The sequence below is a fragment of the Euprymna scolopes genome, chromosome 29, assembly GCF_053919585.1.
Source record: "Euprymna scolopes isolate OS-2025 chromosome 29, ASM5391958v1, whole genome shotgun sequence".
Taxonomy (NCBI): Eukaryota; Metazoa; Mollusca; class Cephalopoda; order Sepiida; family Sepiolidae; genus Euprymna; species Euprymna scolopes.
Genome location: NC_136510.1, coordinates 74,985,362 through 75,007,403, shown reverse-complemented (window position 1 = coordinate 75,007,403; position 22,042 = coordinate 74,985,362).

The window sequence follows — 22,042 nt, the reverse complement described above, 5'->3', positions numbered from 1 at the left end:
CGGAAGCAGTACACTGGTAAAACATTACGCCAAAAGATGGCGTGCGTTTGTTATATTTAGGTCTTATTAATAGTGAGAGTCTTATTAAGAGTTTGTTGTTATGTTTTAGAGAGAGAGATGTTGTAAGAGACTTAGAGTCTTATTAGAGTGAGTCTTAGAGTTTTAGAGAGAGATGGTGTTGTAGATATTCATATATATAAAATGTACATACTTAGAAGTGTAGAAGCTCTTTGAATGAGGAGATAGTGTTGAGACAGTCTTAGTGTTCATATTGTGTATGTAAGATGTGTATGTAAAGACATTTTAAACCACATGATATACAAGACATATGATAACAATTTTCACTTTACCTTTTGGTAGAATTACAACGACGTTTATAAAAACACATGATGGGTTTATTTCTTCTCCCGACCGGTCGTGGTTTTCTGAGTCAAGAATTCAAAGCTTCACATTCTAATTTCAAAAGTGACCGTTTCGCTTCTAGACGTTCGAATCCCAACTGCAGACTATCGTCTGTCGTCCTCAAACTCCCTCTGACTCTCCCTCAGTTTCTCCTTGCTTCTCTAAAGTTTCTAACTATATCGAGAACTTCCCATTTTTCATAACGTCATACACATGTTAAAACATGTGTCTTCTTTCACGTGTTCTGGAAATGCGTGTCCAAAACTTTTTCCTTTGTTTACAAAAGGAATATTAACCTATATTCCCAGTAACCTATATTTCCAATATGTTAAAAACATGTTTATTAAATTATCTTGTAGTTGCATTCTTTCAATTGAATTTTCATAACAGAATTGACAATGCACATTCTTCTCTTAAAAGTATTTTATCTCTAAGCTTAACAATGGTTTGTTTTACATTCCATTTGCTAATTCTCTATCGTAATCTATTTCTAAACCTAAATTACGAGGTTCGAATTTCGTCTATTCTATTTCATTTTCATTTTAACTAAATCTCTCTTTTTTATACTTACATGAAAAAGGGGACATCCCTTATCATGTAACACGTTCTGCTACAGCGCCTGCCAACATGGTATATCGGTACCGCATACGGCTGAAAGGAATCAATGGAACATCAGCACCGACATACAATCAACAGCAGACTGTCTTCAAAACGGGTGAGTGATCGAGTGTGGGTAAAGGCTCCACATGGATGATATGCCAAAAAGTAGCGCGTGTGACGTGTGATTTGAATTACTAGTACACAAAACAAACATATCAGCCATCGGAATGCCACGCCATCTGCGACCCATAGTAGGCTCAGACCCATTGACGATCTATTCTGATATGTCATCAGAGAATGCGAATGAAATTAAGTGACCAAACACCCGGAATAAATACAGAAAGACCTAGTAACTGTACCGTCGCGAAAAATTCCATTCCAGGTTCCTGCTTCCCTAACTGTACTGACATGCAGAAGTTCAAGTACAACGTGAACCGACATCTTGCTGCCCAAATCACAACATAGTGCCCCATTAGTAGCCCCTACACCAAAGTGGCAATGTGCCTTGTTTGGGGTGAAAATGTAATAAAAAAATAAATAAATAAATAAATAAATAAATAAAAGCCACGCAGGACAAAAGACCACCTCCCGAATGTTTCATGTGTGATCATAGAATCAGGCTGGTGTGATAGTATGCCACAAACAATCTTACTCCAAAGAAGCAAAAGGTGGGTTCTCTCTTGCGCCATCGCAGGGAAACCAGAACATTAAAAACGCAAGAGGTGTGACGTGTTTTATGGAGTACGACGAGATAAGCCACGTGAAGTGACGACAGTTACTGAACATAAAAGGGACAAACTCTTAGGAAAGGAGACAGTTTTTCGCTCACGCTTGACAAGAAAACCTCTGGCAGCAAAAGATGCGCATGTGTATGAAAAATAAAACGGTTATCAATGAAAAAAGTCTCCCGTGCAAAGAGTTCCGGTGCTGTGAGACCTAATTCTTCAAACTCTATAGAACAGTTATCATATTTTAACGTGATATCAGTAATAGAGGTTCATATCTTACAAGAATATTAGACAGTATGAAATACCACTGAACGAAGACTTATTTTCAGTTTTAGTTCTTTCTCTCAGAGTGTTAGATGTTAAACAAGGAAGAAAGAACTTTTCTTTTACATTTTTTCGATAACTAACAATCTTGACAAAAATTCCGAAAATTCCTGTTCTCATGGTATGTCACGATGACCTAACTAAAAGTGAATGTGGACGGTTATCATGTTTTATTTTTATTTTAGACAGGACATTCACCCACGCAGAATCGAATACGTGACCGATCAAACCCACGTTACAGCTAATGCCTAGTCACTAGTGTTGTTGTTGTTGTTGTTGTTGTTGTTGTTGTTTTCTTTCGTTCTTTTTTTGTTTTTTTTTTCTAACTTGGCACACCTAGGATATCAGTTTGTCTCGTTAACTACTAAACCACCAGCACCTCACTGCATCGTTGCTTTAGAGAAGTTCTAGCGCGAATGAAAAGTCTTGAACTTAGCATTAACACAAGTAAGGATCTTCGGGCCAAGATGAAAGTGTAGCATCTGTTCTTCAGATGCTGCACTTCAATTTCTTGTTCTATCTCAGTGGAGGAGTAATCATTGACGACTGAGACAATTTTCATTTTTGTTCCTTTTCTCCACATTAAAAAAACCACCCTGGTGTCTAAATCTGTCCCGTGGGGAGGCATTGTAAATAGGAACACTAGTGACATTGAAGATGATCACAACACCGATATCAGATTTGTGCCAGGCATAGGACATCGTAAAATATTTAGAGAACAACTTTGTACGAAATTTAATCCTACTTTACACAGTTATCGATATATATAATGTTTCAGAGAGTGCATCACCAACGTAGAAATGTGCTTTCGGATAAAGTTAACTAAGTGTTGCGATGATTCTAAAACCTTTCGTCAGATCCACAAATACTTTTCGAGTGCTACTCGCCGTTGGAAAAATTTGTTGGCCAGAAAAAGGTCCATTGTAGTATAACCGAATCTAAAACCGCTCTGTCATTCTGGAATGCTAGTAAGCCGGTTATGTAAAATTTTGCCATCGTTTTAAAAAGGCTATAATTCCCAATGGCCGTGAGTACTTCTTTCCTTGTGTATAATGAGATTAGAATCAAATCTATCCACTTCTATGGATCAATAATCCCTTCCCATATTAATTGTTTAATTGCAGTGCGGATATCCCAAATAGTTAGGTAGTTAATCATCTCATGATTGATGTCCTTCAGCAGAACACTACTGAGTGGACGTAGAAGGAATCCATGAAGTGCTCAGTTAACTGTTTTATAATGTCCTCAACATTGTATGGGTGAGAGACTTGTTTTTGTACCTAAGTAATACCGTAGACCCAAAAACATACGATTTACACATTCCAGTGATTTTGAACGCCTCGTATGCATGTGATAAGATAATAGAAAGTATGACCATCCTTTAATTGTGGATCGATGCAAGTTGTCTTATAATCTATAATATAAAGCTGAATGTCTGTGTGTATGCATGTGTGTGTCACGAATAGGCTCCTATATGGTTGACTATTTAAAAAAAAATGATTACATATAATGATAGAAGATGTATCGAGACACAGGAATGGATATGTTTGATCTGGCAGACCGGTGGTTCATTAAAATTGTGGGGTCTGCATTCGCGCCTGGTCCACAAAGTATGGAAATAAAAAATTTAAAAATTAAAAAAAACGTTTACAAGTGTTTTTGATATAGATGTACATAATAATACTTTGATAAGTATGTTTTAACTTAAATAGGGATGGTATAATAAAATTGTGGGGTCTACGTCCGCGCCTTGCCTCCATAGAATGGAAATAAGCACAAACTTTAATAAAGACTTTGCTTATCTATCTGCGTAAGTATATTTTGATAATTATGTTTAAGTTTGAAGAAATATAGTATAATAAAATTATGGGGTGTTCGTTCGCACCTGACCTCCATAGAATGGAAATATGTCACAAAGTTTAACAAGGTTTTTTAATATAGATCCACAGAATATTGTGATAAATGTTTCAGTGTGAACAGGTATGGTATAATAAATTATGGGGTTTATCTATTTTATTTTTACTTTCATCATATTTTGCTTTGGTTTTGATACCCCCAAATTCGAAGCTATCTCTTTACAACCCTTCCTTTTCATAACCTATGATACTTTCATAAATCAGTCCATTTTCTGTAGGCTGTTTTTGAACCCAGTCAACGACGGGTACTTTTGCTAGTATAAGAATAATATTAAAAAAAATTATTCCGACCGGTTCCTAGTTTCTCTCCCTTCCTTTCACGATAATATGTAGAGAAATGATGTTGATAATGACAATCGTCTGAAGAGATTAAATATATACCACTTCCTAAACGTAATTTTGTAATCTTACATTTATTGCACACGGGTAACGTCAAGAAGAACAAATGGTTTCTTGTCTCCATCCCTTTCACAATAATATAAAGGGAAACGGTGTTGATCATGACAATAAAGTGATTTATTATGCACTTAATAAATGTAATAATGTAAACTTGCCTTCTATTTATGAGGGGACAGTGTTGATAATGAGAATATTCTGAAGAGATTAATTATATATCGCATTCACTAAACGTAATATTGCAATCTTACATTTATTGATACCGGACAACGTCGAATGCCACTATTGGTTCCGGTCATTAATTGTGCCCCCAAATCTGAGGAAATGATTTTGATAATGACAGTAGTTCGAAAAGATTATATATATACCATTTATTAAATGAAATATTGTAATCGTACAAATAACGACAATAGTTTGATCCGAATATTTGAAGGATAAGGTTTTAATAATGACAATATTCCTAAAAAAATTAATCCATGCCACATTAATAAATAATTTAAATTTTAACTAATAAACGATTTAATCTACTTACTAAATGTAATTCTGTGATTTTACAAATAACGACATTAGCTTTACCTCAACATCTGAGGAAACGGTGTTGATAATGACAATAATGTAAAGTGATTTTGTATACACTTTGTATACACTTAAAAATGTAATACTGTGATCTTACATATAACGACAGCAGTTTGACTCCAGTTTCTGAGAAAACAATGTTGATAATGACAATATTCCGAAGAGATTTAATACATACCACTTACTAAATGTAATACTGTAATTTTACATACAACGAAAGCAGCTTGACGTTAACACCTGAGGAAATGATGTTGATAATGACAATAGTGTAAAGTGTTTTTTTACATACTTAATAAATGTAATGCTGTAATCTTACATATAGCGATAGCAGATTTATCCTATCATCTGAGAGAACGTTTTCAATTAAGATAAATTTAAGCAATTAATGCATATTTCAGCCGCGTAAATTATTTCGAGTTGAAAAGAAATCAAACAATCAAGCCATATTATTTTTATTCTTTTTCCCACGATAGAGACGTCCGTTCTCCACATAAGCAGTCGCAGTTACTACCAGCAAAATCACGCCTGAATGAAGTGGCTCCACTAACGAAAAGATGTCCGTCGAGCAAAAAAAAACGCTTTTTTTTATTCTGTCACCTCGGTCTCCTAAAATCACTCAAGTTTACCTAATTGCATTCTTCTTGTATCTGAGGGATCCAGATTCGCGCGCCACTGCTTCTCTACAGCAGGCACATGCCAACCGTGGCCGCTTATTTCTATGCCTCTCCACATCGTTACAAGACATCCTCTTTTTAGTCAAGTTAAAACGGAGGGAGTTCATAATTTCAATATTGGTTTAATTATAGTTCTTTTCTTTCTTTTTTTTTTAATCTTTTCATCTTCCCTTTGCTAGTAGTTTTAAAAAGATCTAAGCCTGGGCAGGAAGTTCTTCTCAGCAATTCGTACCGGAATATGAATAAATGCCTTTTCGTAAATTAATACGGGCCAAGCGCACAGAGGAATAACTCACATTCACATTGGATGTATGAGAGTTTAAGAGCATCGTGCAAGTATGTACTGAAATTTAATAAGACTTCTTTACCTTCTTTTTCTTCTATATAAAGAAAATATCGTAAATAAATCTTTAGTAATGTGTAGTTTTAAGTGGCAATTGTGCGGTAATCTGATGTAAGTGCGAGTCATTTTCGTTCACATTGTAGCAGTTACTGACAGATCTATTTCTTCTGTATGTACACGCAATCTTTTGGTAATGGAGAGTTGTAGTTTGATTGCCAAAAACAGCATGTCCAAACTCGCGTAAGGAGCAATTAACGCATAACCGCACATGCGTATTCGCAGCCATTCAGTTTCTGCCCACCTTGTTGACAGGAAGTGACAAATTAGTTCCTAACCAAGATGTAGTGAAGATAAGATGCAAAGAACATATTCTTTCTTTTTTTTTTATTTTGCATGTTTGTTTTTATTTTGTTTGTTTGTTTTTACAAGAGAATGGTCAGACAAGATTAGACTCCAAAATTTAACATTCTGTTTTTAACTGAAAGCTACTTGGCGAACAAATTCGCTTAAAGTACTATGAAAAATTTAGTTGTAAATGACATTCTTTTAGCAGTAGACGGATCAATCATCAGTGGGACCAATACTAAAAATAAAATTGCGAATTACTTGACGTTTCTGCCTGTCATAGCTGACTGAATGAAAGCATGCTATTCTGGTGAATAAAAGAGGTCCGTCTGAAATTCCGAGCAGACCCCTGAACTCGACAGATTTCCGTGTTTGACAAGATACACCTGAAGAAGGTCAAGGGTTACATCAGTTGAAACGTTGTGAGAATAACACTCAAGATAATAACAGTAGTGCGAATAGTGCAAATATTACAAACTCGTCTCATACACATGCTAAATAATATTGATTTTATTATAGTGGAGATGTTGGTATTTTATTTGGAACTTGGTGACCTCTTTTTCTCATACAGTTCAAGTCAGACCTGTCATTTTTCGATCAGTAGCTGAGCTCTTCTACAATAGAACACGTTTTGTGACATCATCCTCTGAACACTTCGGGATTCGACGGAAATCAATGCGATTTCACATGAGCTGACACGAAAAATCGTGGAGAATTTTCTGGGATGATTTTATCAATATATTACCAAAAATCCGTTTCCATTTTTCATTTTTAAACCGATTAAAACAAATGTATTTTTGTATTTTTTATAAATGTATTTATGTATTTTTATAAATCCGAATTTTGTTTTGTTTTTTTTTAAGCAGTATTTCTCAACTTTTTTATCGCTGCGTAACACTTAATACAAATTATGTATCTTAAGTATTGAGATTTTTACCCTCGAAAAACGTCCAATTCTAACGTGACAAAGCAGGAATAATCCTGCAAGAGAAGCGCTGAAATTTGAATCATGAGTCACAGCTTATATATAGAAAGAAAGACAATGGTGTGTATTAATTAAACAATTTTATTTGAGTAGTTAATAAAGAATAATATACAACAGAAAATAGTAAATACACGGGATGAGAGTGTTTTATGAACACATGTTTTTATAAGAACATGTTAAAGAGGATTGTTCAGATAATTTTTTGTACATTTGGCTTTGAACAACTGTCTCCTTTCAAGTTGGAAAGAATGTTTTTTCTCTGCAAATTACTTTCTGTGCGTTTCTCTCGCTTAACAGTCAATCGATGTTCAGGGTGGTGAAAGAAACATGGGCTAAAAGAGATTGTCATTCAAGGTGTTTGCGTTTATGCAGACATGCTCACGTGACCTTGAGGAGAGCAGTGAATGAGTTGCTTATCAACACGACACTTAAGATGAGTTTTACAGAAGAGAAAGAAAAGGGAAAAAAACAATGGTATATATTAATTTAATAACTTGTGCAAGTAATAAACATATACAACAGTAAATGGCAAATATACAGAATGCGGACGATTTATAAATACGTGATTTTGCGAGAAAGCAATTCATCGTCCAAAGCTGTTCATTCTACGACGAAAAGAGTTCGAACTGACCAAAGTAAGCGTACATGCAGTTATTCGAAACATTTTGCCTCAGTAAGTTCTCTTAAAAGCACGCATTTATAAAACGTCTCCATTCATTACTTTCTGTCGTATATCATTATTTATCACTTACCCAAGTAAAATTGTTAAATTAATATGAATTGGTATGTTCCTTTTCTTTAGCGTAATTCTTTTCAACTTGAAAAGAGTCAGTTTTTCGTAGCCAATCATACAAACTAGTTACCTGAACAGTTATCGAGTGGAGTAAGTTTATTGCTTATCGCCTGAGAAATATCAACAGGAAAAAAGTCGGAGTACCTCTCCTTTAGGGACAATAGCTGTCACGTCTTCCTGTGGTGGGAAGGAAGCAAATATCTACTATGTGTTGTATGTCATCTCAACTGACCGGGATATACATCCTAACTGGATAATTTTATATTCCCTGGAATTTTTTTTTTTTTTTTTTTTTGCAAGTCGGAGACCCACCGAAGGTATTATCCTTTATCAGCTATGTTGAAAATACATAGAATAAATGACATAGAACAAAGTAATCATTCGATACATGAATTAATCATTTCATATATGAATTAATTATGTGCAGGTCTCGTCTGTTGACTAGGAAAGACGGTTCAGAATAGCGCCGCACAGGCATTACTAAATATATTCCCAATGAATTATTATATTATTATAATAGGTTCGATAACGTGTCTACTTTACAACATTACAATAACCAAGAATACATTGTGTATATTGAGTAGTATTGCGTATATGAAATAATAGAACGGTGGGAAGAATATACGTAATACGAAATACACCATATGTAAGGCGAAATATACATAATACGAAATACATAATATGAAGTACGTAAATGGAAATATACGCAATACAAAATACGTACAATATGTCATACGAAATTTACGTAAAATACGTAACACGGAGTATACGTAATACGAAATACGTCATACGTGCAATACGTATATACAAAATATATAATACGAAATACGTAATAGAAAAGATACGTAATACGAAATACATAATACGAAATATACAAAATATCAACTACGTAAAATACGTCATACGAAATATACGTAAAATACGTAAAATTCCAAAAGTTATCTCATTGTCCTATAGACCTTTTGCTTTTACAATTGGTAAACGCTGCTCTAGCTAATAGTGTTCTTTTTATATCCATTGAAAAAGAATGTTCGAGATCTTTATACCTCAACTTTATTTAAACGTTTACGATACTTAAGCTTAGACATCTTCACACACGCGCGCGCATGCGCACACGCATAACATCCAGTCTCGGGAAAATACACCAAGCGTAAGTCATAAACCATCCATTATAACTATGCAATCCCTACAGCTATATAGTTTGAATACGGAGCTGTTAAATCTTACTTAATGAGATAGAGTCCGAGAGAGAGAGAATGATAATCCTAGTTGAAGTCAGTGTCTTTAATGATGCTGGCTTAAGCAAAGCTAAGAGGGAGTGACAATCTGAAATCTTTAATTCCAGTAATCCTAGGAACTACCGGGATTATAAAAACTATCTGGCAAATATACTCAGTGAACCAAGTGCAAGAGAGATCCAAACAATTCCGTTTAAGGGTGATTAGAATTCTAAAAGATAGATCTCTTGACTGGAGTTTCTGAAATAGTCGGTGAATATCTGGCATCAGGTAAGATGTCCCATCCCTAGAAAAAAATGAAAATACAAGAAAATTGAAAAAAAAAGATTTTGTTTATTTAGCTCCTCCGCAGGAGATTAGAAACAAGGTCAGGTGTGCGTTTGCCATACAAATCATACCTAAGCAGGACCGTTGACATTAACCAGTAAGACGCATAAGGCGATTAATAATAAACTAAAACATTCTCAAAAAGTAAAGCCTATCAGAGTGGACCTTCTAGAGCTGAACAAAGTAATACCCCAGGCCGACAGCAACAAAGTCACTGTCGGACTAGCTGTGGCTGACGTACAAATAAAAAACTATATTATTATTATTATTATTATTATTATTATTAATATTATTGGCTCACATGGAGCTTTCACACAAGTCAGTAAAAGGTTCTGATTGGAGACCTGTGGTGTTCTCTGGAAGCTGAGTGACAACAAAGTCTCCCCAGACGTCCAGCTCTCTCCTCCTCCTTCGATACCATTTGCAAATAAATTTGCATCATCGCAACAGTCTCTTAGCATTGATTTCTCGCTTGCAGTGGCCATTGGTTTATACTGGAATTTGAGTGGGACTAAGCCTCACCAAAATCCCAGTTCTCTTCGCACTTGTCCAGCGGAGGTTTGGCCAGTGATCCCTCCTCGGTCTTTCCATCCTCCTTGACCCTTCTTGGCTCTTTGGTATCACTTTTTTTTGGGGGGTGAAACAATGGAGACATGCATGATGGGGGTGTAGAACATGTAGATCTACAGCTTCGGTGTTCTTCATTCCCTGTAACGCTTCTTCGTTATATTGTCTTGTGTTATTCTCCGCATTCAAGGGTTTTCCTTAATATTTCAGCCGTTTTCCTTATCGTTAGGCGTTGTATTTTTGCAGCTATTCCTCTGATTCCAATTTCTGCCATTCTTTTTTCCAGGTTTTTCGGGATTGTTCCTAGTGCTCCTACTATTATCGGTACTATTTTGATTTTCTTCATCATGTAAATACCTTTTAAATCTCTGGCTTCGTTTCTCCTTTTCTTTCATACTCACCCTGTGGTCAGCTGAGACCGCAAAGTCTACGATTTGACAGGATTTCTCTTTCTTGTTAATTATTGCGACATCTGGTCTTCTTGCTTGGATGGGTTTGTCCGTTTGTATGTCCATGTCCCATAGGATTTTGTGGTTTTCGTTTTTGAGTGCTGTTGCGGGTTTATGTTTGTACCATTTATCTGTACACTCAAAATGCAGCCGTTTGCACAATTCCCAGTGCACCGCACTCCCCACTTGGTCATGCCTGTTTTTGTATTCCTTTTGGGCCAATTTGCTGCATTCACTTACTATATGGTTTATCGTTTCGTCTCTTTGTCCACAGAGTCTGCATTTGCTGTTTTCTTGTGTTTTATCGATCTTTGTTTTGATATGGTTGGTTCTTATCAAGTTATCTTGTGCTGCAGTTATTAGGGATTCAGTTTCTCGATTTATATGTCCTTTTCGGATCCATGTCCAGGTGTTTTCGTTATTCTCATCTTTTGTCATTCTTATGAATTTTCCGTGGAGTTATTTCTCTTCACATTTCTCTGTTCTCGTTTTGTCGTTTGTCTCTCTGTTTTCTGTTTTGTTGGTTTTTTCCGTATCTCTCGCTGCCATAATTATTCTTTCAGTGTTTTGCATTATGTATTTTTCTAGTTCTTTTTTTGTGTCCTTCTCACAGTCTTCTATACAGATCAGTCCTCTCCCGCCGTCTTTCCTTTTCACGTAGAGTCTGTCAATATCGTCCTTTGGGTGTAGTGCATTATTCATGGTCATGAGTTTCCTGGTTTTCTGGTCGTGCTGTCTCAGTTCTTCTTTTGTCCATCCTACAAACGGTTCAGAGTATCTCACTAGTGACACTGCCGATGTATTTATACCTTTTATTAGGGTTCTGCTATATAATTTAGTTTCCAGGAGTTTTCTTGTTCTCCTGAGGTATTCCTTTCCAATTTTCTCTTTCATTTCTGTTGCTCTGATGGTGTCCGCTCCCAGAATTCCCAAGTATTTATAGTCGTCTTGTTCCCCTAGTGCCCTCATTTCTGTTTGGTTGGGTAGTTCCATGCCTTCTGTCGTTTCCAGTTTTTCCTTTTTTATAACTAGTAGTGCGCACTTTTCCATTCCAAATTCCATTTGAATATCTTGGCTGAAGATTCTAGTAGTATTAATTAGTGTCACTAGCTCCTTTTCGGTCCTTGCAAAAAGTTTCAGATCGTCCATGTACATTAGGTGATTCATTTTTTCCTCTGTATTGGGGAACTTTTAGCCGGCTTGGCACTTTCTCAGAATACTATTCAAGGGCATCATGGCTATGATGAACAGAAATGGTGATAATAAGTCTCCTTGGAAGATGCCTCTTTGTATGTTAATTTCTGTTATGTGTTGTCCGTCTGCTGTCAGTTCCACTATCCATGTTTTCATTACATTTTCTATTACATTGGTGATCCCGCTTGGTATTTTATACATTTTTAGGCATTCTATTATCCATGCTTGGGGGATTCTGTCGTACGCTTTTTTTGTAGTCGATCTAAACGGCTAAATTTTTCCTCTCCCTTTTTACCTCTTTTAGAATCTTTTGATAAACATATAGCAGATCATGTATTCATCTTTTCTCTTTTTGGCATCCTTTCTGTTCCTCGGGGATGAGTTCAGAGTTATTCAGTGAGTGGTAGATTTGTTCCCTCAGTTGTGCTGTCAGTATCTTCCACATGGTGGGTAGGCATGTGATTGGCCTATAATTTCTGGGGACGATTCCTTTCTCCGTGTCCTTCTGTGGCAGTGCGGTTCTACCTTTTGTCATCCAGTCTGGCACGTTTGCTTCCTGTATACATCTTCTCAGGTTTTGGACTAGCCTTTCGTGTAAGGTTGTGAATTTTTTGAACCAGTATGCATGTATCCCCTCGTGCCCTGGTGCTCTCCAGTTTGCCATTTTTCCTATGGTTTCCTTTAGGGTTTCCTTGCTGATTTCATTCACTGTTCCTTCTTCGATTTGTTGTAACTCTTCTTTCGTGTCTTTCAGCTATTCGGCATTTCTATTGTGTTCCCATCGCTCTTCCCATATGTTACTCCGGTAAAATTTTGTTTCTGTCGGATTTGGTTGTTCTGTTTTTGTTTTTCCTCCGTTCACATTTTGGTAGAATTGGCGTTCGTTGGTTTCAAATGTTCTGTTTTGTTTGCATTGTTCAGATTTATAGCCATATCATCTTAATCTCGCTTCTTTTGCTTTTATTTTTTGGTCCAGTTCTTCATGTTTCTTGTTTAGCCTCTCCCTGCCAGTTATATTTCCAATATTCCTTTTTTTCCACATTGCTTTCTTCCTGTTGATCATTTTAGTTTCTTTTTTATGTTTCTGTATTTGGGTTTCTAGTGTTATTTCCCACCCAGGTTTTTTATTATTATTATTATTATTATTATTATTATTATTATTATTATTATTATTATTATTATTATTATTGTTGTTGTTGTTGTTGTTGTTGTTGTTGTTATTTTCAATACCTACAGACACTAGTGTTTCATTCTTTCGTGAATATTCAGAGCAGGGAGTCACGATTACCGCCATATATATGTATACATGTTGTTTATTTGTTTTTGTGATACGTTTTGAATGAATTCAATTATCTATACGAAAGTGCATTTTTACCCAAATGCGAGTTAGGAATAATTTTCTCTTTTACTAATTAGGTACCCCTAAATCGGGAGCGGCATATATATTGCTTTTAAAATATAAGTATCCACTGACACATGTTTCGTCGTCTACGACTCCTCAGAGTGGATGAATCTAGCGAGATTCTAAATCGGGATTCCATGGCAAGAAGCCTGAACTCCTACCACTGGACCATCTCGCACATCTGTTTGGCTATATCGCGATTTACCATTTTTTTTTACATAGGCATCACCACTTATCAGGGCCACGAGGCCACTCGAGAATAAGGGTTAAAAGTGTACAGTAGAAATTAGACACTATAGTAACCGTTAGTAATGGAGATTGGGTAAATTTGTTAACTTATATGGAACGGCTCATCAAAAACTTGTTTACGTTAGACTTGAAGACAACCCTATTGTAGTCAGCTGGAAAGCAGGAAAACGGAAGACAATTCCATAGGCGTGCAGTTCTAAGAAAGAAGCTTTGCTCATGGAATCTACGTTTAGGTTTAGGCACACATAAAGGGTGGGGGAAATTAGTGATAGTGTTTTCTGCTAGACGGGTGTTTCTTGTGAAAGTTTTGCGAGGGGGGACCATAGAATGGAGGTCAGCCTAGCACTTGCCATGAAAATAAAGATAAAGCAGAGACAAACTCGCAACATCTCTTCTGTGAGAAAGAGGTTGCAGGGAAGAGAAAAGGACATTCTCCCCACAAGGCTACGAAGTCTATTTTGAACTCTATCAAGGCAGGACAAGTCCTTTCTAGCAGCTCCTGCTCAGATGTGGCAACAGTACTCCATCCTTGGACGTACCTGGCTCTTATATAGATAGAGAATTGCATCAGCAGTGAGATATCTACTGGATCTATAGAAGGATCCCACCATTTTTCCAGTGGCCTTGGCAACGGATTTAAAGTATGCGTTCCATTTTAGATCGGAAGTAAAGGTCAAGGCCAAAAGCGTGTCAAAACATAAGGCCTCCCCAAGACGAGGCAATCTATTTCAATTGGTGCCAGATGGGGATCAGAGCGTTTATGATGTAAAGATAAAAGCTTGGTTTTAGATGCATTAAAAGTAACAAGCCACCTCTTTCCCCATTGTACCACTTGCTCAAGATAAGAGGAGACAAAATCAGAGAGAACGTGGTCGTTTACGGTCTTCGATGTGCTACCATAGATAGTAGTGTCATCAGCATAGATGTTTACAAATGATGTAAGGATGTGATTTGGAAAATCTTTAATATAGATCAAGAAGAGAGTTCAGCCCAGGATGGGCCCCTGAGGGACTCCAGCATTAATACTAAGAGCTTCTGATTTCTGCCCATCAACCACTACTCTTATGAACCTATCAGAGAGAAATGAGTTAATAATTCCAAGATTTCCAGCTATACCGTAGCTGGAAATCTTGTGAAGTAAACCGTTATGTCATACTCTATCAAAGGCCTTTGATATGTCAAGAGCAATTGCCCTAGAAAGGTAGCATCCGTCGGGAAATTCGCTAATCCTATGAGATATAACTGCAAGCACATCTGCTGTAGATCTAACAGAACGGAAACCATATTGCGTGTCACTAAGAAGGTTATTTTTGCTGAGATGGTTGATTACTTCTCTATTTAACACAGAGTCCAGCAACTTACTCATGACGCACAGGAGACTTATTGGCATGTACTGTGAGGGAGATGAGCAATCACCTGAATTCTTAAATACGGGACATACTGATGAGATTTTCCAGGGTGACGGGAAGCAATTCTCCTTAAGACAACGCTTAAACAGTTTTATAAGGATGGGCGCAAGTTCTGGTTGAAATCTTTTGAGTACTATAATTGGAATACCGTCAGGGCCCGTTGCTTTACTGGAATCAAGGTTTTTGATTAGCTTGGCAACATCACGTACAAATATTTGTATATCACATAGCATGTTTTCTGATACAAGAGGAAATATTGAAGTTTGGCAGCCTTGGTCGCAAAGGTTAGAATTAGCTGCAAAGTTATTGGCAAAGAGTTTGGCTTTGTTTGATGCTGACGAGATTACCTCAGGTCCATTTATGTGAGTTGGGATAGAGCACACGCTTCTGTTCAAGATTCTGTTTGCTATTTGCCAAAACTGGTAGGAACCAAGCCGCTGCTCAGCTACTTTGGACTTGACGGACTGAGCATACAACTCTCTTGCGTTCTTTATTACTTTTTTACAGTGGTTGCTGGCAGTTCTGAAAGCGGCTTTAGTCTCAGTACATCTATTACGTTGGAAGCAATGGAAAAAGTGATTTCTATGCGCAATGGCAGCAGCACATTCCAGAGAGAACCACGGCTGGCTGTTAGGTTTTTGTTGGAATTTTTTCGAGGGTATGAAACGGTCAATACCTACAATTAACCATTCCGTCAGGTCTGATTCTATAGAGGACACGTCCTTTTTAAACATGGAATGCAGAGGTAGATCTGATATAAATGTACGGAAGCTATCCCGGTCAGCCATAGAGTATCGATATACTGTACGATGGAGAGGTACATCTGGGGACTTATTACACTTCATTTTTATCTTAACTGATACAACTGAGTGGTTGGAAGATCCAAGTGGAGACAGAACGGAAGCTGAACACAGTTCAGGGCAAGTTGTGAGAAAGTGGTTTAGGAGACTTGCATACTGGCCGTCAGTATCGAGAACACGGGTGGGTTCGTGAACAATCTGAGTGAGGTCATAAGCAATGGAGAAATCATGCCAGAATCTCCCCTCATCATCGGTCTTGTTTGAGTGAGTTAACCATTCCACATTGTGAACATTGAAGTCTCCACAGACATGAATATTAGCTGAAGGATAAGCAGATAGGGCGTGGTCAATTTTCTCAGATATGCTTTTAAAGATAGTAACTCCGCTGTTGTGAGGGCGATAGAGAGCAAATATAAATGCAGTAGTTTGAGCAAGTGCAACCCGGAAGCACATATAGGGTAGGTTAGGATCTTTTCTGGAGATGCCCCTACCACATGGAAAGCCATCTTTTATATATGCACATATTCCATGCCCATGGCGATCTTGGGTGTCAGTTTTGGAAGTTAAATTAGAGTATCTTTTAATTACGAACTCATCTAGGGAAATGGTCTGTCCAGGGCTAGTATCACTTAGAAATAATATGTCTGGTTAAGTCTCCTGTAATTGGGTTTCAACCTCTGGAAGGTTAGAACGTAGACTCCTGATATTAGAGAAGGAGACCTGGTAGTGGGAGTCTACGTTAGAAATTGGAGATCCGGGTGTAATCGTATGTTTTTTATTGAGACTTTTCATGATGGTGTTTTTGGGATTTGTGGACTAGGTCGAAGCAGGGCAGAGAGGGAAAAGTAAGAGAGAAATAGAAATGAAGAAATATATTTTTTGTAGCACATGAAAAGGTAAAGCCGTAACAATGACCCACTAGTATGGCATAGAGAGGCTCCACCACAAGCAACTGCATGGTCCAGAATCCATTCACCAAATGGCAATACATCAGCCCCAGTACTTTGTACCTGCTGATAGGACAGCATCCTTAGTGGTTAATCCAAGGTTCGGGTCCCTGACTATCAGGCGGATAACGTCAGCCCAGATAAAACGTTTACCTCCAGCACCCTTACTATTGACATGGCTACAAGGCTAGACATAGAAACAGAAAATTTCCGACATCCCTAGCGGCTGTTCATGCAAAATACTGCCAACCTAGTAAACAGAATTTTCTTCTCCCTTTGTCAGAAAAATCACTCATTAAAAAATGAGGACTCAGGGACAAATAAAGAGAAGCGAGAGTCACGCGAGCTGCCGATAACGCATCCACAATGCATTGTCTACTCTCCATTAAAAAATTTAAGTATTGTACTTAATAAAAGTTCATTCGGTATGTTTAAGAGGGGATTAGGTGAAAGATTCCCCTCTCACCAAATGAAAATGAAAACAATTGCAAAATCTGTTATGCTATCAACTTCGAAAATATAAACATTTATGGACAAGAAAAATTTGGATAAAAAAATAAATAAAAAATAGATGAATAAAATATATATTCCAAATGAACTTGCCAGATAGAATCCGCACATCCTTCTACGAGAAAACCATTTACCCAATTAATAAAACAATGAAATAAAAATAAAGATTAAAAAGTGAAATAAATATAATATTAGCACTTGCATCTAGAAAAGAAATATTACAAAATTCATAACTTAACTGCTATAATAAGACGTCCTTCACGGCTGCAAATAGGAATTGATTTTGCTTGAAATAAAAATGCAGCGTTTTCATTTTTGAAAAAAAAACGTCATCGCGTAACAGAGCTCGCTACGTAGGCAAGCATGTTCTTTTATACGTAGTAATGTTGTTTATTTGTTTTTGTATCTGTGATACGTTTTGAATGAATTCAATTATATATACGAAATGCATTTTTACCTAAATGCAAGTTGCGAATAATTTTCCTTATATATATATATATATATATATATATATATATATATATATATATATATATATATATATATATATATATTAGTGATGAGAGGATTCCAATATTTTTCCTGAATCCGTGCTAAATTCCCGATTCCGTGCTAAATTACCGATTCCGATACAATTACCGATTCCGATTCGTTATAGATATAAATAAAACTATTTAACTATAAGATAGTTATTTCCCTTGATTTTCATTAAAACACACATGTTATATATTCAGAAATTTTCCTAAACGTCAAAATACACTTGTGGGGGATGATCTTTCGATTTTAGCCTTACTGGTAATTCAAAATCAATAAATATTTATTATCTTATCATTATTACCAACAATGGAAGATTTTGGTTTGAAAAAAAAAACAAATAAAAAAGACAACTAAAAGAATCGTTTCGGCATCGGAAAATAGGCATCAATTTTTCCGATTCCGATACCGATTCCAATACTCCCACATCTCCCGATTTTTCTGATTCCCGATTCCGATTCCTATTAATCGTCCCAACACTAATATATATATATATATATATATATATATATATATATATATATATATATATATATGATTACTTCATGTATATTTTCATAATTTACTATATATATATATTATTAATATTATTATTATTGTTGTTATTATTGTTATTATTATTATTATTATTATTATTATTATTATTATTATTATTATTGGCTCACAAGGAGCTTTCACACAGGTTTTCAGAGCTCTTTCCATAAGAACAGCCTGTGGTATTCCCTGGAAGTTGAGTGACAACAAGTCTCCCCAGGTTTCAACCGCTGTCGATAACATTTGCAAATAAATTTGCATCATCGCAACAGCTGCTTGCCATTGATTTCTCGTTTGTAGCAGCTATTGGTCTTTGCTGAGATTTGAGTGGCAATAAGACTCCCCAAGGTCCCAGTTCTCTTCGCACTTATTCGGCTGAGGTCTGGTCATCCATCGGTCTTTCCTTCCTCCTTGACTCTACTTGGTTATTCGGTCTCGCTCTTTGGAGGAGGGGGCAGAAATATGGCAATGAGGGTAGGTTGGGTTAGAGGACTTATAGATATGCGGTTTCAGTGTTCTTGGTTTCATATATTGTTTAATTTTTGTCCTTTGCAGCAGTTTTTCTGGCCCGCACTTGTTTCTCCTTTATATTAGTTTCCACATTCAAAGGTGTTCTTAATATTTCAGCTGTTTTCATGATTGTTGTTGGTTGTATTTTTTCAGTCATTCCTTTGATTCCAATTTCTCCCTTCTACTTTTTGTCAAATATTTTCAAAATTGTTCCTAGTGCTCCTACTATTATAAGTATTATTTTGATTTTATTCATCTTCCATATCCCGTTCAGCTCTCTGACTAGCTCTGTGCATTTGCTCCGTTTCTCCTTTTCTTTTATTATTATTATTATTATTATTATTATTATTATTATTATTATTATTATTATTATTATATCCACACAGTTAAATACTTGCATGATGTAAAACACACGTCATTTGAACAGCTTAGTGCTAGAGAGCAGGCGTGTATTAAGAATCGAGGAAGGAGAGTGCGTGAAAGAGAGCGAGAGAGAAAGAGAAGAGTGAAGGGGGGGATAGCACGTCGGGCTAAATATACATATGCGACTGTTAAATATGTAGCCCAGACACCGTGTAGATAGTTTGTTTAGATATGGCTAATATATAAAAACGGATGCGAATTCGTCTCCAGACGCATATAAAAAAAAGAAAGAAAGAATGCCACTGCTTACAAACTAACTAGCTGCGCGTAAGCTACTGGAAATCCTATTAGTTTCTACATGCATAAATATCATATTACACTGGCGAACACCTCCTTGTCATGTATCTATATATCATTTACAAGAACATAATGAACATTCAGTTGCCCTCGTCGGTAAGTGCGTTTAAAAAGCATTTTTTTTTATATTCACCTCCCAACGCGGGCGGATTTCACAACAATCGCGGAGAGGGGCGAAGAGGTGCACATTGCCTTATGCGACCAAGGGAAACCACACGAACAATGGCAATAGATTACCACACCCTCGGCACTCCACCACTTAAGTGAGTGCCACAAGCATCAATGATTAGACGAGAGCTTCCACCCTTGTGAATTAAATAAAGGGTTCATTTCACTAGCCGTGCAGGTTCCCTAGTTCGGTATAAAGGTTCTAAAGTTCGACTAAAAGATTCTGAACTTCGAAGAGAAGATGCCCGTGAACGGGGGTCGATGATTACATCGGCCGAAACGTTGTGAATATAACAACTAAGATGAGAACAGTAGTCTGAAAATGGAAACAATGCAAAAATTACTCTTATTTTCGGGTTTTTTGTTTTTGATGATTGATAAATTGTATTTTTATAGCATGAGTATAATTCCAACTATTTGTTACATCTCGAGTGTTATTCTCACAGCGTTTCGGCTGATGTAACTTCCGTGCATCTTTTTAAACTCGGGAATATTTATGAACTTGGAAATATCTATGTTGAACTCGGAAATCTATGCATAATTTCGAACTATTCACCTCTAAATAATATATAGATTCTCAAGTTCAACATAAAGATTCCCGAGTTCGACTAAAAGGTTTTCAAATTCGAAGAAAGCATACATCTGAAGAAGATCGGTGATTACGTCGACCGCGATGTCATGAATAAAACAAGCAAGATGGGAAGAATATAGAATGCCCAATTAATACAAAAATAATAACTTCTTGTGTTTTCAGATTTTTTTAGGCGAAGATTAATGAATTGTATTATTTAAATTATTCGAATTACCATTCAAATATTGGATTCCTACAGCGTTCGGCCGATGTAAGCTTTGACCTTCTTCGAAAACCTTTACCTTGAACTCGGGAATCTAACTTTTCAGATCCCCGAGTTTAAAAAGATGCACTTGAAGTATGTCGGTGGTTACTTCGTCCGAAACGTTGTGAGAATAACATTCGAGATTAGAATAGTAGTCTGAATAATAAAAATACCCGGCAAGCAGCAAAATCCCACCCCTACATAGTAGAGATCCCTAGTTGTAAGAAAGCCTTCTTCTTCAATAGTTTCTTCCCCCAGAACTGCTAGACTTTGGAACTCCTTTCCGGGATTCTGCTTTCCCAACTGTACTAACATGCAAAAGTCCAAGTGCAATGTGAACAGAATCTTGCTGCTCATCTCCCTTCACAATGTCCCTGCAACTTATATCCCCGATAGTAACCCCCTACTTCAAAGTGGCACTGTGCCTTGTTTTGGGTGAAAGTTGAATAAAATAAAAATAAATAGCACTTTGTGTTGTTAAATCGTTGGTCTTTCCCGACAATAATGTCTCTTGCAATGAATAAAAGTTTGATTTTTCTATCGACTTATAAAAACATTAGTCCTATCTTTTGAATACCTTTACTAAAAAAATACAGGTATAAAGGTGTTGCTCATATACGTGGAAATAAAATAATTTAATTGGACATCCATAACAACGGGCACCTGTTTGTCAAAGAATGTTATTTTTAAAGCAAGCTGACAATTTATATTACCATATACTATTTTATGGAAGTCGCTTCAGACAATGCATAAAGCCACTTGATGTAAAGATTTAAAAGGTCTGAAAGATGATTAAGTTGATTAATAACGAAAAGGGGGAGAAAAATGAATTTAGATTCTTAAAAAGTCTTTTAACAGAATATGATAAATTGAGGCGAAATAATCGAACCTAAAGCCCAACTAATATCATGGTAGTGATGGAATTGGTCATCTCAAGGGACACGCATCAATACGCAATATGTCGCTTAAGAATGCCCAGACATTTAACAAGTATTGGTGGAGAAACCTCTCAATGAGATACTCCTGAGTTCGATCTCCTGTAATATAATCCGTCAACCAGAAAAACACTATGGCTTCGCCATCCAACAAATATACTTAACTACTTTTATTATTTGTTACTTATGAGGCAAACCAAGCCTGAAAGAGACCCCGCCACAAGCGTTCATCCTCTAGATTCCAAGCAAGTTAGCCAAAAACTAAGCCTTTCCAGAGCCTAATAGGAAAAGTGTGTTACGTATTCGCTATGGCCGACTGTTCAAAATGCGTTTGTCCAGTTTATATAAATGGTAACATCTACTTTTGTCGCTGGTACAATATATATACAGACTGACAGCCAAGTAAAATCACAACACAGTTGATCTATAAAATATATATTGCTTTTATTTCACACCGACAAATCAGATTTGATTAGAAACTATTATTGGTTTTTTGACGTTTCTGAAAGGCTCATGGGTAGTTCAGGGTTAGGCGGTTGTCGGGCGATGAAGAAATGGTGACGAGCCTGGCTCTGTCTGTTTGTCTGTCTGTCTGTTTGTCTCTGTTTCTCTCCCTCTCTCCTATCTATCT